The sequence below is a fragment of the Lepisma saccharinum genome, chromosome 1 (genome assembly GCF_977018435.1).
Source record: "Lepisma saccharinum chromosome 1, izLepSacc3.1, whole genome shotgun sequence".
In the NCBI taxonomy this organism is placed as follows: domain Eukaryota; kingdom Metazoa; phylum Arthropoda; class Insecta; order Zygentoma; family Lepismatidae; genus Lepisma; species Lepisma saccharinum.
Genome location: NC_139229.1, coordinates 182,216,535 through 182,240,284, shown reverse-complemented (window position 1 = coordinate 182,240,284; position 23,750 = coordinate 182,216,535). Strand labels below are relative to the sequence as shown.

General features: G+C 38.7%; 1 protein-coding gene across 2 annotated transcripts in view; it reads right to left on the bottom strand.

Annotated features, from left to right (window-relative positions):
* Window positions 1-23,070, bottom strand: part of Pfas (phosphoribosylformylglycinamidine synthase) — a 68,870-nt gene extending 45,800 nt beyond the window's left edge. The window contains exon 1 of one of the 2 annotated variants that reach the window (XM_083143891.1): window positions 22,945-23,070. The gene's annotated coding sequence lies outside the window, so the exon portion shown is untranslated. Of the gene's footprint in view, window positions 1-3,827; window positions 3,951-22,944 lie in introns of those variants that run through there. The other variant, XM_083143884.1, reaches the window with a different exon arrangement.
* Between the last annotated feature and the right edge of the window lie 680 nt (window positions 23,071-23,750).

Here is a 23,750-nt window from a genome sequence, read left to right as displayed (position 1 = left end):
AATTCATCAACAATAATATATATCTAATCCTTCAAATTGTTTCACCATTTGACGTTCTTTAGAAAGTATCGTATCATTAGTAACGTCAAAAACATTTTTCAAATGACGATCTTGATCAATGGAAGGAAGAAAGATATAAAATATCAGGAGTGTATTCATTCTCCATAAGATATACACAGGAGTCTAACACATTTGTTCATATACCTTAAAAATATACAAAGAGATGCTTGCAACTGCCACATGAAGAGAAATATATATATATCCTAGAATACATTGCTCTGTTCAACGGTAATGGTTCAGAATGTTTAATGACCGTTTCAAAGTTTCATAGAAGAAAGACGAAGTATCTCAGAATTGTGGAAATAATTGTTACAGTATATTTCAACCTTGGTGAAGGTAATTACCACTGTTTGGAGTTCGGAAAACTGCAATTTATCGGCGAAAAAAAGACGTAAATACTACCTTACACAAGTATCCGTGCTTATCATCCATCAGGCAGTGTTTGTTCACACAAGAAAGAAAAAGTGTCGCAGAATAGTGATAATGATTGTGAAAGTAAATTTGAAGCTTCCTGAAAGTAATTAGCATGGTTTGTACTTTGGACAAGTCCTATTTATCAGCAAAAATAAGATGTAAAAGGTATCTTACACAAACAACCACATTTCCCATCAATGAAGAATCCCACAGACTACTCCCATACTTACTCCTTGCTGGCTCTCCACATGAGGCTTGAAGGGGTGTCATGCTTGAGAACCTCCTAAAGTAACTACAAAAGCATTTATGGATGTTATTTTAATGCTAAGAGCCCTTAACCTGACTTGCCTACCCCAACTATGAAAGCACTTAGGGACATTTTTGGCAATTGAAAACCATGCAATAGCTCACCACACAGTAAACAGACCATAACATAAAAGCCCTTCGCACACCACACATATGGCAGCAGCAATCCATAACTAAGATGACAGTAAATTAATGAATGGTTGGGGTCAAGAAAAGTATTATGTAAGAGAAAACGGAAGTCAATAACCATTCTCAAGCAAACATACAGAAAGTAATTGCTAAAACTACGAAGTATGTATTAACAGACCTAAACATAAGTCTAAGCATGTAAAAAATGTGAGAGTAGCATCGCAATTCAGCAGTAGGAACTTGGGCCTGTTCAACATACTAGCCCACTTCGACAGAATTGCAATTAATGTGCACCTTATGCGGCCCAAGTTTCAATTGTTTAATTCCAATTTCATACATACTCCTACATGATTCTTCCCTTGTAACCAGCCATTTGTTTACTGTGTCTTGGTGACGGACTGCTGCTGCCATCAATTGCACATTCGTATGGTGTAATGTGAAGGGGTTCCCTAGTTAGGCAACTCAGGTTTAGGGCTCTTAGTATACAAATAATGTCTCTAAGTCAGTGATTCCCAAACCTTTTAGTTTCATGGCACCCTTAGTGTTTCACGATTTTTCCACAGTGCCCCAAGTCAGAATGTAGGCAGACCTAACACTTGCAACACCCTGTTAGTGTGGTTAGGTTACTTGCCTTAAGGTCAAATATAAACATATATTTTTAATTCAGAAAGATTTTATGTATAAAAAGTACTAAATAAGTGCATATTTGGAACATTGATTGAATTTCAGTTAAAATATTCGAACATTTGGCGGCACCCCCTGTAAGCCAGCCATGGCACTACAGGGTGCTTCTGCACACACCTTGGGAACCACTGCTCTACGTGGTTTTTTTGGTTAGGTTCGGCAGGCCAGGTTTAGGGATCTTAGCATTACAATAATTGCCCTAAATGGGAACGATTTAAGATGACCGGACCCCTCTCCGATTTTCTTCATATTTGGCATACTCACTAATTGAGGCATCCTAATCACGAATCTGAAGTTAAAAGTTGTAGGAAACATCTAGAAATTGCAAAATAAGCTAAAATAAGTTGTTAGTTTTCGGAATGGAAACAGTAGATTTTCGCAGAATTTTTTGTTTCACAAGGAAATATATATATTCCTGATACTACTACGACACCAAATTTTAACTGTTTTCCTAACCTAACCACACGTCAATGGTTTGCAATAATTTTGCAATTTCTAGACGTTTCCAACAAATTTTAACTTCAGATTCGTCATTAGCAGGCCTCAATTAGTATGTCAAATATGAAGAAAATCGGAGAGGGGTCCGGTCATCTTAAGTCATACCCCCTTAATGCTATCACCATCTGGGCATGTGGTGTTGATCTCAAGCACGACACCCCTTTGAGCTTTGTCGGCAGTGGTCTGTGGAATGCCTTGTTGATGGGAAGCAGGGATATTTGTGTGAAGTACCTTTTACATCATCTTTTCAGCTATAAATAGGACTATTCGGATCTGCAAACGGTGTTAATTTCTTTTTTTTTTAAAAAAAAAAAATCAAATTTAATTTCACAATCATTTCTGCAATACTTTCGCTTTCATTTTAACAAAATTCAACATCTGAAGCTGAACACTGTCACAAACCCCGATTAGGAAAGCAATAGTATCTGTAGAAAAATGTGTTAATCATTTTTGGGTACTACTTTACTATAGGGGTGACACCTATAAATAATTTATTTCACACTTTTTTGCATTGCTAACGTACTATTCTGGAATGCGGAACATTTCTTTACGTGAAATAATGAATTTCTAACAAAAATAATGTCTATTTCTTAAATTTACGAGTACTTACTGTTACTCTTATTTCGATTCTGTAACACACATTATAGCAATAGCGTACTGGTTCATCGCGCGTTGTGAGAGTGTTTTGTCGATTTACGCAGTGTTGCAACATTATTTACCAGAAAATACCTACTTTCGTACCCAAATTTGAAATTATGCTAATACCTCACAAACCATTGACGTTAGCCTCACAAACCATTCACGTTAGCCCCGCAAAACATTGAAGTTAGCCCCAAAAAAACATTCACGTTAGCCCCAAAAACCATTCATGTTAGCCCCACAAACAATTTTCCGTAAGGTTAGGTTAGGCAAGCATAGTTAAAAAAAAAAAAATACTCGACACGTCATGTTATAGTGAAAACACGGCGAGTTTGAAACACTGACTACGGGGTTTATGTCATCTAACACACGGAACATTGGGTAAGAGTCTAGTTTACGTCCTTTTCATAAGGAATACGTGTCATATATCGCTGGAAAGGTTATTGTATAAGGAATTCAACAAACTAAATCCCAAGGCGAGGAAAAATTTGCTGGATGAGAAAAACCGATGTTGTCCGGATATGCGTGATTGAACGTACTGAGGACATTTTTCGATGATGAAGCACATATTTAGGGGTGAAATGAGTGCTAATGGAACCTAACCTAACAGGCCTAACCTAACCTCGTTCCCGTGAATGGTTAGTGACAGAAAGTGTAAAAAGAAAAACTTACTTACCTACGGATGCCGGAGCGCCGGCTGTCTGCTAGCACGGTTTTGTAAACGGGCAAGAAGGAGTGCGCAAGGAGGACGTAAACTAGACTCTAGCCTAAAGGGTTACCCATTTTTGTACTATTCGGTTAAAAAAATAAACGTCCGTACATTGGTATCAGCCGGTAACAAAGTTGTCCACAAAGCCCTGTAACTTTATTAACTTTACATATTACAGGCTGCTGCGACTATTACTCCGATTCAATACCAATAGAATAAAATATGGAGACATGTCCCTAATATTAGCTCAAAGAAAAACAAACAAGGCCTGGGAAGAAAACAAAAAGAACAGCAATACACTAACCAACACTACTAACGTCATACATGCCATATGCGGCAAACTTTTTCTCTCTAAAAACTTCAATAACATAATAAAATATACACACACCAATTGTAAAATCGGGTATTAGAACTGAAATTTCCCCCCTAAAAAAACTTCTAGCTTGTAACACGGCATAAATAAGGAGAATAAATAGCCTTTCGAAATTTTTCCTTGGCTTTCTGCTTTCATTCTCTGCGGCTCAGGTGTAAGTGTTGCCATTGCCAACTACCAAGGCCAACTACTTAACCCGATAAATTTTCTCAAGGTTATTAGAATTTTCTCACATTTACTACTGTCTTGGAGATTGTAGCCGATAATAAGGATGAAATTCTCCTTTATCCGGACATGTATTCCTTTTTAGATGTCTGTCCGGTGTCCGGGCGGTTTTTTTAGAAATCGTTAAATGTCCTCCTTTTTTGGAAAGAGTATAGAATTGACCATAGCAAATGTGCTGCATTGACAATCCTTCCACATATAACGATCATCATTTAAGGCATAGCCTATGACTTGGGGCACGTTAGTATTCGAACAATGCTCACCTAGCATCTGGGAAAATGAACACAATCACTTTCTCGCTGGCCCGTAGCTAGAGGGGGACAGGGGGCAATTGCCCCCCTGAGATTTCTCACTAATATTTACAATTATGAGATCATGTGTTACTCTAGCAACAATACAAAGACACTTATTGATTTAGTGATTTATTAGGCTGTATGGGATTCCGTATAATGTCGTATCAGGATTGGGGGGGGGGGGAATTCCCTTCCAGGTGAGACTTCGGGAAATGATTTCACAATTTTCAGTATCTAGAACAGTTGTGACATTTTGAGTAGTATTGTATTAAGGTGCCTAATGTGTTTGGATGTTTTTCTTGGATGTGTTGCTATGAACTTTGAATTGCTTAAATTTTTGTCTCCCAAATCTATCTTTTGGTAATAGTGTGGTAGAGAGAGGGAGTAGATATTTGATTTTTGTTACTTTGCGTTGCTTTTCTGCCACTTCTAGCTAATCGCCACGATGAAGGATGACGTGAAATTGATGAAGAGACACTCATAAACAGTGACGCAACTACAGGGGGCAGGGGGCATTGTCCCCTCCCCCTGACCTTGTACAGAAGTCCATTCTAGGGGAAGCAAACATTTAAGTAAAAAAAAAAAACAAGACTAGGAGAATCTAAGAATAGCAGGACAATTGGATACTCATAATGGAATTAGTTTTTGCGTGTTCCTTGCATTTTTCTACCAGACGACCAATGGCACTTGCAAGGGGCACAGAGGGGCAATTGCCCTCACTCGATTTCAAATTTTATACAAATAAAATAACATTTTGTAAAAATTTCTTGCTCGCTTCGCTCGCAATGTCTGCTGTTCTTATAGTCCAAGTTCAGAGCCATAGCTATAGGGCGGCAGGAGTCGGCCCTGGGAGCCAAACGATCTATATGAAAGAAAAATGTTAAAGAGAATGCCATGGTGCCACTGAAATTATTGCACCCTATTAAAACAATTTCTTTCTATGAAACTTAATATGAAATATTAATGATGACAATATAATCCAAGAAGTCATTGATCAATCAAGGGATTCCTATTTGTTGGTCAGGTGTCAAAAAATGTATTTCAACTATAATATAACTAACACAGTATTTTGCAAAATGGTTAACGTAACCAGTAGGCAAACGTTGTCTGTAGTGATGCAAGAGTCTCCCCTTTGAAAGAAATAGAGTCTGTGGTGGACTAAGGGACCCATGTTTTAATATTTTAGCAAGTACAAAAAAATGTATTAGCTACAAATTTTTACACAATTCATCAAAGTGTAGGTAATATGTAACCATTATTATTTAATTAATTCGATTTTTCTTGCATAACACCATACAATGGTGTTGTTGGATTCTCGTTAGATTCCTTTGTGCGTAAAAATCTTGCACACTGGAAACTAGAGGGAATCATTATGAAGCATGATTTATAAAGGGCTCCCTTAATCAGTTCTGCAGAGAGGCCCAAAGTTGTTGGTGCATATTAATCATCTATTAACATTATCGACCTGTAAATATCAAGTAGATACAGTCCCTATTAGCCTACCTAGGTATTTATGTTAAACTTCATATTTCTTGGCAATCTGGAAAGGTCATTATCGAAATATTGCTATCTGATGTTGCTCAGAGTTCTTTTGTTCATTGCAGTTTCAAGATATCATCCCTTTTCTGTTAATTTATTTTGGGGGAGGGGGCAAGTGCCTCTGTGTACCCTGTTATATGTGCCAATGCGACACAATATATTAAAAATTTGCCCCCTCTAGGATTGACTTCGCCCCCCCCCCCCCCACAAAGAATTCCTGGCTACGGGTTTCCCGACTGAGTCATTAGTAGGGGGCGGATTTATAGGCACTAAAAACCTCGGCAGTCAATTAGGCACCAAAATGATGAAAATACACACTTAAAAAGGCACTGTAAAGGCACCCTAAAATAAAAAAACGACATTAAAATAGGCACTGAATGTGAACTTTTTTCAATTTCCTTCTTACAATGCACAGTTATACAGTGTTAGCCAGGCCCGTAGCTAGAGGGGGGCAGGGGGGGGCAATTGCCTCCCTGAGAGCCTGCTTTGCCCCCCCTGTGAAAAATACAGAACACATTCCTTCTGGAATTGTCAGTAATCTTTACAATTATATCCTGTATAAGTCTAGCAACATAACAAAGACATTTATTGATTTTGTGATTTATGAAGGTGTGTGGGATTCCATATAATGTCGTATCAGAATTTGGGGGAAAATTCGTAATGTATTTGGATATTTTTCTTGGATGTGTTGATATGAAGTTTGAACTGCATAATTTTTTGTTTCCCAAGTCTACCTTTTGGTAATAGCGATTCATATGATAGAGAGAGGGAGTGGATATTTGATTTTTGTTACTTAGCGTTGCTTTTCTGCCACATCTAGCTAATCGTGACAATGAATGACGACGTGAAATTTATGAAGAGGCACTCACAAACAGTGCTGCTACCACAGGGGAGGCAGGGGCATTGTCCCCCCCCCAATCTTGGACTGAAGTCCAATCCTGGGAGGGGGGGGCAAACATTGAAGTAAAGAAACATGACTAGCAGAATCTAAGAGTAGCAAGACAAATGGATACTCAAGATGGAATTAGTTTTCAAGCGTTTCTTGCATTTTTCTTCCAGACGGCTAAGGGCACTTGCAGGGGGCACGGAGGGGTAATTGCCCCCTCGATTTCAAATTTTATACAAATAAAAGTACATTCCGTAAAATGTTCTTGCTCGCTTCGCTCGCATACACAAATAAGATAAGCAACATAGGTGTGTGTTATGATATCCATTTTAGAAAGGAAAAGTTAAGTCTTAACCCTGACTGTTTCCATAGCATCTTATATATTGCTCTCAGAATTTTAAACGGCAAAATAAATTACATTTGCAACTGCGAAGCTATCAATGGGATTGCATACATTAAGGACAGGAGATGCCATATTTCGATTGCTTGTAACATCGAACGAAGAATTAGACGAGCAAAGAAAAGTTGCTTGCCTTGATGTCCTGTACATGCTGTGAAAGTTGTCGGTGCTATCAGGCAGCACCCTATGAATATAGGTTCAAGAAAATGACAATACATTGTGCCTGTAGCAGACGTTGTCTGTTAAAGTACCTCAGGCACAACCTAATTTTTAGACAAATAATTATGTCGACTCTTCTGCTATGGAGTGGACTCTCCTAATTGTATTTATATATCTTAAGCCATTCTGTGACTGGCAGAAATCAGTATCAGCATTAAAAAAAGAAACCTGATATTTGGGGTTTGTACGCTTCTGCTCAAAAAGTGGTGGCGATAAGCGGACCAGAGACCTTGTGCCGCGGAAATGGGGTAAGGCGAAGGGGGTTCCTTATATCGTTCGGTTTCGTACCATAGTCATTAAGGAAGGTATTTTTCATAATGTAAAGAGGATACAGCATTTCCCTCTATAAAACTTGATATGAAATATTAATGATGACACTGTAATCCAAGAAGTCATTGATCAATCAAGGGATTCCTTTTTGTTTTTCGGGCGTCAAACACATGTATTTCAACAACACAATATTTTGCAAAATGATTAACGTAACCAGTAGGCAAACATTTTCTGTATTGATGCAAGAGTCTTTCATTTGAAGCAAATAGAATCCGTGGTGGAGTAAGGGATTCATGTTTTAATGTCTTAGCAAGTAGGCCTACAAAAAATGTATTAGAAATTTTTACACAATTCATCAAAGTGTAGTTAATATGTATCCATTATTATTTAATTAATTTGATTTTTCTTACATAACACAACACAATGGTGTTGGATTCTCGTTAGATTCCTTTGTGCGTAAAAAATCTTGCATACTGGAAACTAGAGGGAATCATTATGAAGCATGATTTATAAAGGGATCCCTTAATCAGTTCTGCAGAGAAGCCCAAAGCTGTTTGTACATATTAATCGTCTATTAACATTATCGACCTGTGGATATCAAGTACAAAAAGTCCCTATTAACCTATTTATTTTAAACTTTATATTCTTTGGCAATCTGGAAAGCTCATTATCGAAATATTGCTATTTGATGTTGCTCGAAGTTTTTTTTGTTCGTTGGATTTTCAAGATATCATCCCTTTTCTGTTACTTATCTCTTATGGGGGAGGGGCAAGTGCCTCTGTGTACCCTGCTATATCTGCCAATGCGACACAATATATTAAAAAATTGCCCCTTATAGGATTTACTTGGCCCCCCTCCCCCCCAAAGAATTCCTGGCTACGGGCCTGGTGTTAGCACTTCAGTTTATACATAAAACTGCGCTAACGGTTAACAAACCATTTTTTTTAATCGAAATTCACATTTAGGGGAATCGTCAGTGGAAGTAATTCTCACAAAAAGAGCTTGTGCTAACGACTGTGCGAATTTGAACAAATGATGAAAAAAAAACAATTTGTACCATTGTAACAAAAAAAAAATATTATTAACAGAATGTTCCAATTGAGACCCTCAAATCTGGCGAATACCAGATTTTAGTCAGTACAACATCAACAAAGCCTTACATCTTTCACGTAAAGAAAGCTGAAGTATGCAAAAATTGCAGAATATACATTTTTTGACACCATTAAGCAAAATAGGCACTAACCCTCAAAATAGGCATTTATAGGCACTATAAAAATGTGTTTTCGGACTAGAAACACCATGAAACGAACCTTAAACTTTAGGCCCTATGATTTACTACAAAGGCATAAAAATGGCAAATAGGCAAAATTCCGCACCCTAGTCATTAGTATTATTCAAACTCATTGCTTCGCCCTCGGAGACTGCTGGAACGCAAGTACTCTGTGCAGTTCCTTTTCGAATGATTGATTTGGTTTATTTTACTTCGCTTTTTTGCCACTTTTGGCTAATCGCGAAGATGAGTATGAGCGATGATATGATGATTTTGATGAAGGAATACTCAGAATGAAAACCCATGACCAGGCCGGGATTTGAATCCCGGACCCCTGGCGTTGTGGCGCGGTGTGCTAACCACTCCGCCACGGGGGTCGGTCAGTTCCTCTTCGAGTTATACATCCGCGATACAGAAACGCGTAGTGAGAATTTTGATTGTTAAGTAATATTTACTTTCATGAAATAACGAAGCAAAAGTGTAAATTCAACAATGATCTTGCAAGAAAATTTTCAGCTTTTAAAGGACAGGATGGAAGAAACGAATATGAGGTAAAGTGTAAGGTGGCTGTCACTTTCCCCTGCTGTTGAAAGAGTGCTAGGAATGTGCGTGCCATTAAAATCATATTTCTCTACCCAATCTAAATTACCTAAAATTTTAATTTGTTTTTTGGTAATAAGTTAAAGCGAATCTTACTTGTTACATTTGTATTAACTTGTGAGGAGATTTCATTCTAATATCCAAGAATTAGAAAAGGAGTAATATTCTGTGCTTCAAATTGTAGATATTCTTTGTCGTTTGTTAAATAACAGATTAGGAGATTGCTTTCTTTGCTTAAAGGTAGGAGGAAATTATTGAAAGAGATGACCTGATTATCTGTGAGCATAATGTTGGTAAGATTTTTTATATTGATTAAATTATGAGTAATGGCAAATGTGTTGCTATTTTTTGCGACGTCCTCTTTTTCATGACTTTGTCCTCCTTTTTTGCCATGTTCTGTCATCTTTTTTGAAGGTATGTGTCTGGTCACCCTAGGCGGGAGTCGGCGCTGAATGTAAATGAAGAAAGTTGAAAAAGAGAGAAAGCCTATTCGCCCTATTAAATCAATGTTGTTTTCAGTTCGCAAAAAAAAAAAGCTAGAAATTTTGTTGCTCTCTTCGCTCGCAATAGGTCGTTGTTTTCTGTAATGCATTATAAATTACCAGAGATACAAGTAAGACTTATCATAATTGATTTTGTCTTAAATGCATGAACAATGGGAAAGGGGCGTGCACATTTGAGAAACAATTTATGTAATTTTGCTGTTGATTTATTATGAGATGGATGAATTGATTCTGTAATGTATTTAAATATTATATGTTGTACAATATGTACTAAAGAAACTTTGAATATGAACACAATTTAGTGTTAGCATGTTGCTTATGTATTTTATTATTTTACGTCGCTCCATGTTGCATATATGTAAAACATATATCGTGCATGAAAGATATACATGTTATAGACCCTATATATAAAAAAAGAATTATATTCGGAATGCAATTATCAAGCCTTTTCTGTCTTTCAAAAATACTGTTTGTGTGCTAATTTTTCATTATTAATGTGAAATTGAACGTTTTGGAAAAAATATTTCAAATCGTTTATTCCAACACAAATGCTTTAGCACTGATTTCTACACCTCTTTTGTGAAATTTGCGAAGATAATAACGTCTTTGATAGTAGAGGGCGAGAGAAAGAGAGAGAAGAAAAAGAATGTTGTTGTTATTGTTGAATTGGTTTTAAGTTCACTTTATACATAGTAAGGCTTATCGGGACTGAACCTACAGTTTAAAGTGGAATCCGAACCACTATGTGCCTCCACCGGGTATCGAACCCGGGACACCTTGATTACAAGGCGAAGACGAGAAGAAAAAGAAGAAAGAGGGCGCCTCTCTATTTCTCTCTCTCTCTGTCTCGATACTTTCTCTCCCTTTCTTTTCTTTCTTTCTTTTTCCGAGTTCGCCTCTCTCCTCTTCCTTCTCTCCCCGATTGGGGGAAGGTTCAAACCGTGGGCGGACGTAGAAAGAAAGAAAAAAGCGCGAAGGAAGGAGGGAGAATAAAGAACAAGAGCAGAGAGAGAGAAAGAAAAAATGGAGGTGAGAAAAAGAAAATCTTCTCTCTCGTTATTATTATTCTTTTTCTTAGGTTCCAAAACTGGGGGACAAGAACAGTTTATTTTAGGTTTAGCATAGTGCGGGGAAAAAGTGTCAAAAAGTAAGGCGGCAACTGGCCCCCACATCCCCTAATCGCCGCCACTGATGATATATGTGTGTGTGCGTGTATGTGAGTGTGTTTCTTTGAACCAGTCAGCCTCCGTGATGGAGTGATTAGCACAGCGTACTACGACGCCAGGTGTCTCGGTTCGAATCCCGTCCTGGGAATGAGTATACCTAAATCAATAGCGACGTATTACCATTCATCCTCATCTTCGCGATTAGCCAAACGTGGAAGAAATGCGACGTAAAATAAACAAAACCAATCAAGTGTGTGTGTGTGTGCGCGCGTGCGCATGTGCATTTGAAATCGCGATATAACGCGAATTTGACATAAAATGACAACGTATTATTGCTAAATTTCTCTCCAAACTTGGAGTTTGGCTGAGTGAAATTTTGCGAAAATTAAAGAAGCAGTTCTGTAGTGAAACGTTATCGAAAACCCAAATGTTTGCCTGGTATAAAAAGTTTGTGAGTGGACGTGAACACATAAAGAATATGACTCAAGCGCCGCGGTTCTAAACAAGCCTGACGGCAGACCAGATTCATGCAGTTCGGCAACTGATGGAACAATATCGACGGATAAGGCCAGTGGCGGTGATTAGGGGGGCGAGGGGGCAGTTGCTCCCCAACTTTCTCCACTTTTGCCCCCGCACTATTCTAAATCTTATCTAATGTACGCTTTTGGACAAAGTTAAAGAAACCTACAAGTCCAAAAGACGGGGCATCCCCATCCGTAGTGTTATTCTTCTGAATGACAACGCGAGACCTCATATAGTCGCTTTAACTCCAGAAAAAGATGCGAAAATGCACCGAACTCTGTTGGAACAATCTCCCTACAGCTCTACTCTCTCACCCTGTGATTATCATTTATATGGACCACCTGAGGAGACGTTGGTAGATCAACGTTCCGAGTGCAATGAGGAGGTGGAACGCTTCTCGTGCAATTGGCTTCGACACCAACCACCGTTTTTTTTTCTTATACCATTAAAAAAAGTTCCAATCCAGTGGCGAAAGTACCTTGATTGTAGTTGAATGTATACAGAAAAATTATCCACTTGTAGTTTTGGAATATTTTCATGTAATAAAAAGTTAGAATGAATTCCGGTTATATTTGACTGATCTAATACATTTTACTCCCCATGGACTACCATCCACAACTTCCGTCTGTGTAAATTTTAAAAAGTTAAGATAATTTCTGAATACTTGTGTCCAATATATTTTACATTATTTGATGTTTACATAAATATTTTAATATTAACTATTATTAATTTTAATAGCGCGTCATTTCACTAGTCTTTAATCTCGATTAGAGACAGAAAGAAACAACCATGAAAGTATAGCGTTCCATTCGGTGAAAATTTCCATTTCGAACCTGATGGGAATGAAATAGGATCGATGAGGAAAGCTACGAAACAATAAACGTCTAATAAAAGTAAAGTATCGCTGTAATCAAAAGGTCCCAGGTAGAGGTACATGTTCAGTGAATCGGGTCCCATTTTAAATTGCCCAGTCCCGATTATCCTGTGCTAGTGAGAACGGGACACACACACACACACACTCACACATGCGTTAAAAGAGAAACGGAGAGAGAGGGAAAATAAAGATGAGAGTGGCCCTCTGAGAGATGTTACGTACAGAAGCACACTGAGTGGGAAACTAAGTCAAATATCCATTTCGTTGCTTATCAGGCATTCTGCCTTTAGTTAGACATTTGTAATCGATACCCAGTTGAAGGAAGATAGGTCAGCCAGTTTAACACCGAAAAGTTTCATTATTCAACAAACGTGTCTGGAGGTGCTCCAAAAGTCAAGGACAGAGACGAGCGGTCGTTAATCGTGCGATAGAGCCATGGAGCAAGAGAGAGAGAGAGAAATCCTTTGAGTTGTTGTAAATCCACTTTGTGCTGAGATAGGCTAACCGGAAGTGGACCTACAGTTTAAACTGAGATGCTAACCACTCTGCAATGTACGTACCTTCACCACAGTGACGGCGCCAGGAAAAAGCGACTAAGAGGGGCGAAAGGGGGCGAAAAAATATTGTACGAGGGCATTTACGTAATTCGAACACAATGTACACTCGCGCGCATTGACCATCTCTCTTCGAGCTGGTGTAGCTTGTAAAGTGTATTAATGCAGGCTTACAATGATGTAACTACTGAAAACACAAACAAGATATAACATATATATTCATATTTAGCTCTTTTCATTCGTGAAATCTGCCCTACGTTTCGGTGTTTCCAGTTGGGAGACTGATGAAAATGGTCTAAAATAGTTTCCCCATTTATGACTTCATAATTCATCGTCTTTGTCGATATGAAGCTGCTAACGATGTACATCTAATATTAATATAAATGGTTTCGAAGAGTTTATTTTTCTCGAAAATTAAAGATGACATTGGAAGAAAATAACTTTCTTAAGTATTAGAAACAATAAAAGTCACTTAGCGAAGTGCAATTCTCCTACTCGCATGTGCTTTTGATAACGCATCGACTACCTGCGGCAGGGCCGGACTGGCCCATCGGGACAGTGGGGAAAATCCCGGTAATACGCCCTCTCGTCTCGCCCCCCTTCCGAGATCACAAAATTCGGCTATTTTCCCTACTGCTCACAATCGGGAGGTCCTACTTTGCGCCAAAATCTTATATCTGATTACATGAGCATGGCTATTTCTTTGTTTGTTTGAGGTTATTTTTAACCTCACTTTATGCACAGAAAAGCTAAAAGGAACTGGACCTATTGTTTAAAGTTGGATCCTAACCACTATGTTCCTCCACCTGGTGCGCGGCTAAGAGAGTTGGATTAATTGAACTGCTGCATAACATATTAAGTATATTGCAAAATCATGTAACAATTTAAGCTAATATAATGCAGTTACTATGTAAGTATTATTTAAACACATACCTACAATAAAAGTGTTATTTTAACACTTAAAGTATTTTTAAATTAAGGCTATTATTTTTCGTCACTAAAAAGGTAAAGTGCTCCCCTGTGCACAGCACCACGCCATGAAGGCGTATAGGGGTAACGCCCCACACTTTCTTGATCCGGTCGTGAGTGGAGGTGATGTGATCAGCATCACGCCCCTGACCGCCTTTACCCCCCAGGGTTTCCCCCAGGTACCCATGTTATTCAACGCTGGGTGGGCGCCGTCTTCCATCGTTAGAAAAGTTCCCGGATTTGAACCGGCCGGGGATCAAACCCGGGACCTTTAGCATGGTAGTCAGACGCGTTACCGACTGAGCCACCGCGGCGTCACTAAAGTCATAAATATATAAGCTACTTTTTATTGAAGGAAGGTGGGAAGTTGGAGGACCAGGGCAGAAAGAAAAGAGAGACAGGGTGAAAAGTGAGAGGGGGGGGGGCAAACATCTATCTCGCCCAGGTGAAAATTTAATCTTGAGCCGCCCCAGTACTTACAAACAACAAAGTAGGACTGAGCGACCTGGTGCCTACAGAATAGAAACAATTACTTCAAAGGATTAGTAATGATCAGGAAAATTGAACACAAAAGTAGCTCATGTTACTGTACAGCGAGAAAATTGCCGACATTCAGCCAGAGACATCAGCCCTTCCCCTTCATTCTCTGGCGCCATCACTGGTTTACCATTCTCAATGACCTTCACAGGCCGGAAATAAGCGAGGGTCGAGTATAGTGTTGTCACACGTAACACAATATCCACTTTATGTGTGGAATCATTGTTCGTGTGGATTATTTTTTGTTTTACTATATTTCGCTGTTTGTTTTAATGTTAACAACGGCACAAAAACTTCCTATAAGCAGTGTGGTATTTGAAAAAATTGCACTTTAGGAGAATTTCCAGTTAGCCTGCTTCTCTCGAACCATTGAGGTATTATGTAAACTATTGGATATTAATAGGTCTATAGCAACCCCAACCACTGACGCACGCAGAGTCGAGAGAGTCTGGGATTGTAAAGGTGGATAATACATAGCTTCGTTCCAGGGGGTAGGGATGCACAATAATCTTTATCGTATAGCTACATGGTGCTTTTCATGCAATTAAAATTGTACTCGAAGACAAAAATGGTAACCGGAGGTCATTTTAAGGGAAAGTTGCATTTACACCTCTCATTTTTTTGAGGTCTTAATGGATTTTCATTGCAAACTTTTGATTATCTCAAAATTTCTGGAGCGGCTGTAGACCCATGAGCCTTCTTTGTACGCCAGTGAATTTGTACAGTACATCACAATACATATATGTACAAATTCAGGCATAAAAAGAAAAAAAACTTTTGCTCAAATTTTACTTTATTTTGATTAATATGTTCAAGGATTTGAAAATATATTTTAATTTTATTATTGGGGTTAAATTGATATGTTTAAACTTTAGTGAAACAGCCTGGCACTTGTTCTTTTGTTATATTTGTTGGTAAGACACAATCTTAAATTTCTTATGTCTACTTTAAACCCTATACAAAAAAAGTGCACGTTCAATTCAGCCTTTACTGTAATGATAAGTCATTATTAGGAAGTTGACGACCTAAGAGATCTTTAAAAAAGGCCCATAGAATGACCTTAAAATTATTTTAAAAATGACCTAAAATGGTAAAAAATGACCCAAAAATAATTTTCGCTCTTAAAACGAAAGTTTTATTTCTTCATAAATTACAACAGAGTAGTTGAATAATTAGACAAAACCCGTTGTTTGGTGGTTTAAACTACTGAAGCAAAAGGGGAAAGAGCAATTAAGTGCTAATGAGTTTTCTTTATTTTTATTTCAAGTCATTCACCTCCTTTCAGAGTGAGCCTGACACGATATTCAGTAGTCGGTCAGTGTTTCGTGTACATCAAATTATAATTTTTTTTTTATATTGTGACTAAAACCCAAGATTAAAGCTATTATAGTGGCCAGCAAGGAACCTCAAAGTAGGCTTCGCACAAAGTATCTTAAGTGCTAGAGGAAAAATAAATGTACTACAATTAATTATTTACTCCATTCCCATTGTGGATTTCCATTGACCGTATTTTCGATTAAAGGCGAACTCGCTAAAAAGATCATGTCAGGAAATTTAAATACATAAATTATGCCAGCAAATGCATTTAAAATTCACGAGACAACAGGGAAGAAGAAAAATAAATCTAAATAATTAAGGAAAATGCAATAATAGTAACCCAAGGCTCGACAGCCCCCGAAAGGACCTGGGCCTATCTCCCGGCTGCCAGTCTCCCTGCCACAATCCTACACAGAGGTGAAGAAAAATGCAATAAAGACGGCAAAAAATACTGAAAAATGACCTAAAAGCCAAAAAGGCCGATAAATGCAAAATAAGAACAGTGTTTTGTGTTTCTAACTTATGGGAAACGGACTGATATCATATATAGCATTGTTTTCAAGGCTCAGAAAAAAATATAAGTTTTCATTAACTTCCGGGGCCTATTCATTACAATCAACGATTTCTTGGGGCGCCCTTTTTAGGAAAATTACCACCGCCCTCTTGGCAGTCCCAGTACGGTCCTGACCTGCGGTACCTCCAAGAATTGATATTGCTACTTCTCTAGCAAGGACAGCCAAACGAGACAGCCTGGCATCCAGCATTCTAGTTGCACTGGAAACATGGCATTGTTAGAGATTACAAATAGTTTGCGAATCTCGTAAAATGCAGATTTATACTTTGCTAGAAAATCGTCCTGTTTCGTAACCTGAAGAGTTTAGGGCACATATTGTATTTCAGCTATCAAGACTAATATCATAAGGATAAATATTTGTATAAAGTACGGTTTCAAGAAATATTCTGATTCTGGTAAGAAAGCATTCATCTATATCAGAAGTGAATTTTGTACAAAACGTCTATCAAGTTCAGCAATGATTCTGTCCAAGACGATGAATATGAAGCAACTACTACATAGGAACTGGAACAAACTCGTACATACATACTTTACACGTAATTTCATTCCGCTACACAGACCTGGATATGGAAATTAACAAATTGGACACATAACCACGGCATAAAAAAAAGCTATAACGCTTTTCTTTTGCTTTGAATACCAGCAAGGGACAAGACCCTGAGCAGTCTAAATCATGGCCTCTAGATTAACCACGACGAGACAAATAATGGTTACAGGCAGTGGCGGGCAAGGCATGCAGTTCCTCAGTCGAACCCCCACCGGACAACTCTTGCCATAGTCAAAGCGTCGGGTGGTAGGCAGAAGCTCGAGGTGGCTTGTGGGCAAAATACATGCACGGGGGTTCATTGAAATAAGTGGGGAGGGAAGCTACAGATTTCGGAGTCAAATTCTCAGGTTGATAACTAATGCTGGCTAAAATGTATTTACTTGATACGTTACTGTGGTATAATTTTACCAGTGACTTATTTTACAGTTAAATCACTGAGATGTTACATTTTGTTCCATCATATACAAAAGTAATTTTAGGCACGAATCTTTCATGTCAAATAAAATGCAATCATTATTTTGTTTTCTTTTCTTAAGCCATTATTGAGTGGAATAATATCACAGACTTGAACAGTACAAAATACACCATAAAAATACACTCATTATCAACTCGCTGGATATACGTTTAAATACTACACGTAACACGATTTCTATGTACAATGTATGAATACCTTTTTGTTAAAATGAGAAAATGAATCACAGCGAGAAACTACGATAAGATACGTCTGTTTTTATGAGCAGCTACAACCTTGTTTAAATCCAAAATTTTGAAAGCTCTTTCTCAAAGGACTGAATAGATAAAGCACTCAACTTCTCGTTACCAATTTGCTTACAAAGGTAATACTTGAATTGCCGCAAGCAGCCGTTGATGAGAGTATGCACATTTCAATAACAAAAAGCTTATAAAATTCGTAAAAGGCATTTTTAATGTTTGAACTATTGCAACCAGCTGCTGAAGGGTCTTTTATTTTGAGTTCCATTCTGCCTCATCGTGTGCCATAACTCTAAACCAGTGAGTTATCCACACACCTCCAACACCCCCAAAATTTCTTCAACACCCCCTAAAAGTTTCCACAAAGACTCCATTTATAGTCATTTTGGCTTCAAATATACCCTTACACAACCCTAAACACAAACTTACACCCCTTCCCAACAAAAAAATCTATATAAACCTATGCTCTAAACTGTCTGTCACAACAGTAGGGAGTGACGAAAGATTGCAGCTTTCCGTGCTTCAGAAAAGCGACACTAAGTTAATCAAGTAGGCATCAACTAAACAATACACCCTTGATAAATGATAGCATTTTCTCCGCCATATCTTACGTTTTCTTGTTCAACGACTGGAATTCAGAACTTAAGACTAAAAACGGGGAGGTTGTGGAAATACCATCCACATAGGAGATGCCACTCTCAAGGAACAAACATATTCTCACTACAAATTCCTCTCCGCTAGGAGACAAATGCATTGACATAAAAGCAATGAATATAATTGTAACTTATGCACTTGGCATTTTGATTACTGAAAATAACTGCTGAGGATTATAATTTTATTGCAGAATATATTATGCATACATTCTGAACAAAATTGGATCAATAGTTTTAGATGTGTTTTAAAGATTGGTTCTCCTGCACAGAATTAAATTTGGCCGCTATGACGGTAGTGCAGAAATTATTTTCTAACTTCACAAATGATATTTAAGTAACATGTACGTAGAACAGGACTGCGAGCAATAAAAAAAATGCCCAAGCGTGATGATTTTCGCACGGTATTGCAATGATTAGTGGATTGGATTTGTATTAATGTCCACTATATACACAGAGGCTAATTGGGACGAGAGCTACAGGTTCTAATGGAATCAGAAGCACTTAATAGAATGTTACTTCCACGGGAATCGAACCCAGGACCCCATGATATCAAAGCAGCAGTTTTATAGCTAGACTATCGGGGCTGGGAGCCCAATTTTAATCTTTCCAATTCTTAGCATTTAAGAATTAGGAAGTTTGTGTACTCTTTGATTCTTTAACATTGCATTTTTCGCTCTCTAATATTTGTAACGATAAGGATAGATATAATGATAAAACCAATAAGAGAACATAGCTAAAACTTGTGCAATTGTCGGTACTCGAATGAGGAACTAACAAACAAAACGCTTCTTTATATTTTGAGCGTCGTCCTACTTATAACAATTAATTTGTCACATCTGTTACACCTATTTCGAAATATACGATAGTTATACGATTTTTAGAGGCTAAACACATTTAGCTGTATATGCCAACAATCAAAGAACAATCTCTCAACCACTGAATACGTCCACCTACCGCAGCTGATTTTGTAGCAACTTTCGCGACTCATGATTGACCAATTACTTAGTGTCAAATGATCAGTGGCCACTGTTATCCAGGCATATCTGCGGCTACTTTTGATTTTAGAACACATCGTAATAAAGTAACGTTGCGATCTAACCGTACTAGAAAATGTACTTCAGTCTCCCCCCCCCCCCAGCCCCCATGTACCGCCGTCCATGTTCAGAAGTAACCGGATATCCAAGAAACGGACATGCGCAGTTCGTGTTCTCAAAAGAAGCCGCAGCAGAACACCAACGTCCTCTCTGCGAGTGAGAGAGACCCACTCGCTGGTTCCTCCTTTCCAGTATTGCCCTGTGGGGTTCAAGTTGAAGCGCATTCATTACATATTCAATCTTCTCTTTGTATAATTTTGTGCCGAACTTCTTGGAATAAATGCAAAATTGTGACAGAGAAGGGTGAGTATAAATGAACGAAAGCTGGAATTAGATACGATGAATTAAAATAAAAGAGATACATTACCAAAATAGCTCGTGCATGCATTCAGACTTGTTTTTTCTTAAAGGTGGAAATAGAAATACTTCGGGTACGCCAAAAAAAAAAAAAAAAAGAATGGCGCGAGAAGACGGGACAAACCCTGTCGGTGTTGTCAACTTTGTTAGTTTATGAAGTGCTTGGATATTTGTTGAAAAGTATTAAATTATGCTCTGAATGAAGCGAGGGATGAACTATGTTACATCATTTGATGCAGCGTAGGTGTTGCTGTCTGCGCAGGTAAGAAATGACAGCTAAAATAATTAACGTAAACAAACTTTCTCGTCCGTTGAAAAAAATAGAGATAAAGGGTGTGCGGGTCGCCCCAGGGGTGCGCATCCCCCCAAAGCCAATGGCGCATCCCCCCAAAGCCAATGGCGCATCCCCCAAAAAACCTTGTCATGCGTCCTTCCCAAATCATATCATTCGCGCCCTTAAACCACATCGTAATCCCCACAAAATATTTAATTACGACAGCTTGTCTACCGAAAGTAACTTCTTTCTTAGCTTTACTGAACATTATAATTGATCTACCCCTCCTCCCTAAACAGGGGTGTCATCACTCAAGACCACCCCTAAATAGTGTTGCCCACGGGACGAGACGGGACAGGCTTTTAAAAAATCGAGACGAGACGAGATTGATCATGTGTCCCATTGACAAACGAATATTTTCGAGACGAGACAGGCCAAAGTCTCGTCTCGTGGGCAACACTACCCCTAAAATCGTTCATCATAATCGAGAATATCGCGTGGATCCTACTTTGAACTGTAGGTTCAGTCCCGATTATCCTTACTGTGCATAAAGTGAACTTAAAAGACCAAATCAATCAATCGAGAATATCGCTTGTCTTATAATGCAGCTTTAGTATTTAAACTTTATATTCGTCCCATTAAAGCGCCAAACACACATCGTAGCAATAAATCATTGCGAGCGAAGCGAGCAAGAAAATTTTTACATCCATTTCTTTGCAGCCTTTGAAGAATACAGTAATTTAATGGGGTGTCAATACTTTCTTAAGATCCCGCGATATTTAGTCCTTTCCCTTTCCAGCTTTTCCTTTGGCAGATTCGGGGTCAAAAAACGTGTGGATGCCTTATCGCTAAATAGTCTCCAAAATGTAATGTTCGAACTCTCTCTCCACTACAGGTATCCCTTGACAATCTAAGATTTAACACTTTATAGAGAAATCTCCCCCTTTAAATTTCATACTCATTCCTATACCACCAAAATTTCCATGCCAATTTTAGACTTACTGTTAATATTGAAGAGTGGATATTGCCTCTTTCAAAAAATTAATTCTCCGTCTCCACACCAGAATTTCCGCAACAGCCTAAGATAATAGTAATACACAATAATTGGATACCCCCTTCAATTTAATGCTCAATCCCTTTCTAACTAAAGTACCCGCCATAATCTAAGACCTAGAGTTGGATATTGCCCCCCCCCCCCCCAAAGCTTAATTCAGAATCCTCCTCAGGACCCACGTGTCAATTAAGGCCTAATATGTACGAGTTCGATATCCCCCCTTCCTTTCGATAATGTCCTAAACACTTTCATTTCTTCATCTAATGGATTAAATATGGTGCATTTAAGGTGTAAAATTTTTACATATATTTTGGAAAAGATATAAATGTTGAATTTTATATTATTTGAAGGGAAAGAATCCCCCCAAAAAATCTCGATGGCGCAACCTGCGCCATAAACCCCCTTCCTGTGGCCACCCCTGGGCGCCCAACTCCAAATTTGAAAAAACAAGACCAAGAAAATGCCTATCGCGTTTTAATGAAAGAGTCTCAAGTTCGATTTCTAGTATGCACATGCCATTGGTTGCGATTCCCCTTTAATTATTATGGGACCAGTTCGTTTTTTAATTGCAGGCATGGGCGTCCGTAAGGGGAAAACCGGTGGCACACCCCCTGGAAAATTTATGTCAACCTAAAACTATTTATTACACACATATCATTTAATTTCAGTCACAGTAAATTATGGTAATCATTATAAAGGCGTTGCAGGGACATGGCAACTTCAGACTGAAGGAGTGTTTTTTTGAGGAAACAACTCTATTACAGGGGAAAATGTGCCACGCCCCCCGGGAAAAAAATATCTTCTTCCCATCCCCGGAACAAATTCTGGGGACATCCAAGATTTTCCAATAAAACCCCAAATTTCTTTCATAGAGGCATAATTTATTGTAGTTAGTGTCAGCCCTAAATTTATTCGCACATCCCTACTATGAAACCTTATTCTTTCAGATGAAAAAATTCTGTACAAACCTTTTAAGCCCCCACCCCTCCTCATCCTTTTGTTTGGCGAAGAAAGTCTATTTGCGGAAACTGAATATGTGTCATGTGACTTCGGTAAACCCCCAGGAAAATAATGCACGAGTCGCGCCTGCTGATGCTATGATGAAAGTGATGGAGGGACACTCGAAAAGAACACCCATACCCAGTCCGGAACTCAAACCCGGGACCCCTGGTGCCGTAGCGCGCTGTGCCAACAGTTACATCTGTAGCCGATTTTGGGGCAGCAGGAATAAAAATGTGCCGAAATTGTCCTTTAGGAATGTTGTTGCCAGAGCGGACCGAGATTTTGTCAGGTGTCCCAGTGGGGCAATCAGGCCTTTTATACAAGCACCTGGCTGAGGCTTGCTCTTTTTAATTCATATCAAAATTAGAGAGCACATGCTCATCGAAGCAGGTAGGCTGAAGGACCTCCGTGAGCAGGTGCTCTTCTTATTCAAGCCCCCACCCCCACCCCATGGTTTTGCGGTATCATCGTCGCCTTGCAATCAAGGGGCCCAGATTCGATACTCAGTGGAGGCACATAATGGTTCTGTTCCCACTTTAAACAGTATATCCAGTCTCAATTAGCCTATTTGTGCATCATGTGGACTTACATAAAAAACAATAACTCTGTAGCCATACGAGGTGACGTAATCCTCCGACAAATTGCGAAATGAACAGGTGCTCAGTTTCATACGACCCAATAAATATAGTCAAAATGTGCACAATATATTAAGACTTCCTTACCTTGAATACTTGCTACTGCTTCCTACTATAGACTTAACCTTATGGTAGAGTAATTCCAATTCCCGAGATTCAAATAATCTTGTCTGTCATATCAACTTTAACCTTGTACGTCATAACGGTCAACTACTGGATAAGTGTTATCAGCTGGTGTGGCTTTATCTCTACGCAGCCTCCCTGCAGATGAACCGAAGACCTTGAGTATTGGGAAATGAAGTATTTCATTATGCAGGTAGTCTTCTCTGTAGAGTTCTATTAATGGATTCGTGTATCGACTTTGCGCAAAATAGCATTAAAACTATGCACGACACAGCAGCACTGACGCACACAATTTTGCTGGTAGCGCCATCTGACTGAAAGTTCTTGAAACTTTCGTCATACAAGCGACTTCAATTTAAAGCATTTTGTCATCGGTCAATTGGCCTTCGCGTAAAACCGATTAGTTCCAGCTACGTAATCAAAGTGTCAGCTCTCGTTGCCAGGGGGTGTCGACGGCTAGAAATGGTGACGAGACGAGACTTGGCACTGCCTCGGTCTTGTCTCGAGTTAGAAATACCTGACTTGTTTTCGTCTAGGTATTGTCTCGATTGATATATTGATTGAAGTGGATTACATGACGTCACTTTTCTACCTATTTTGGATAATCGCGACGATGAGGACGAGTAATGATATGATGAAATTGATGAAGAGACATTTACAAAGAGCGCCCATGTCTAAACCTGAATTCGAATCCGGGACCTCTGGCGTCGTAGTGCGCTGTGCTAACCACTCCCCTTCACTTTCCCTGGTTAAGTTGTCCCCTCAAAAAA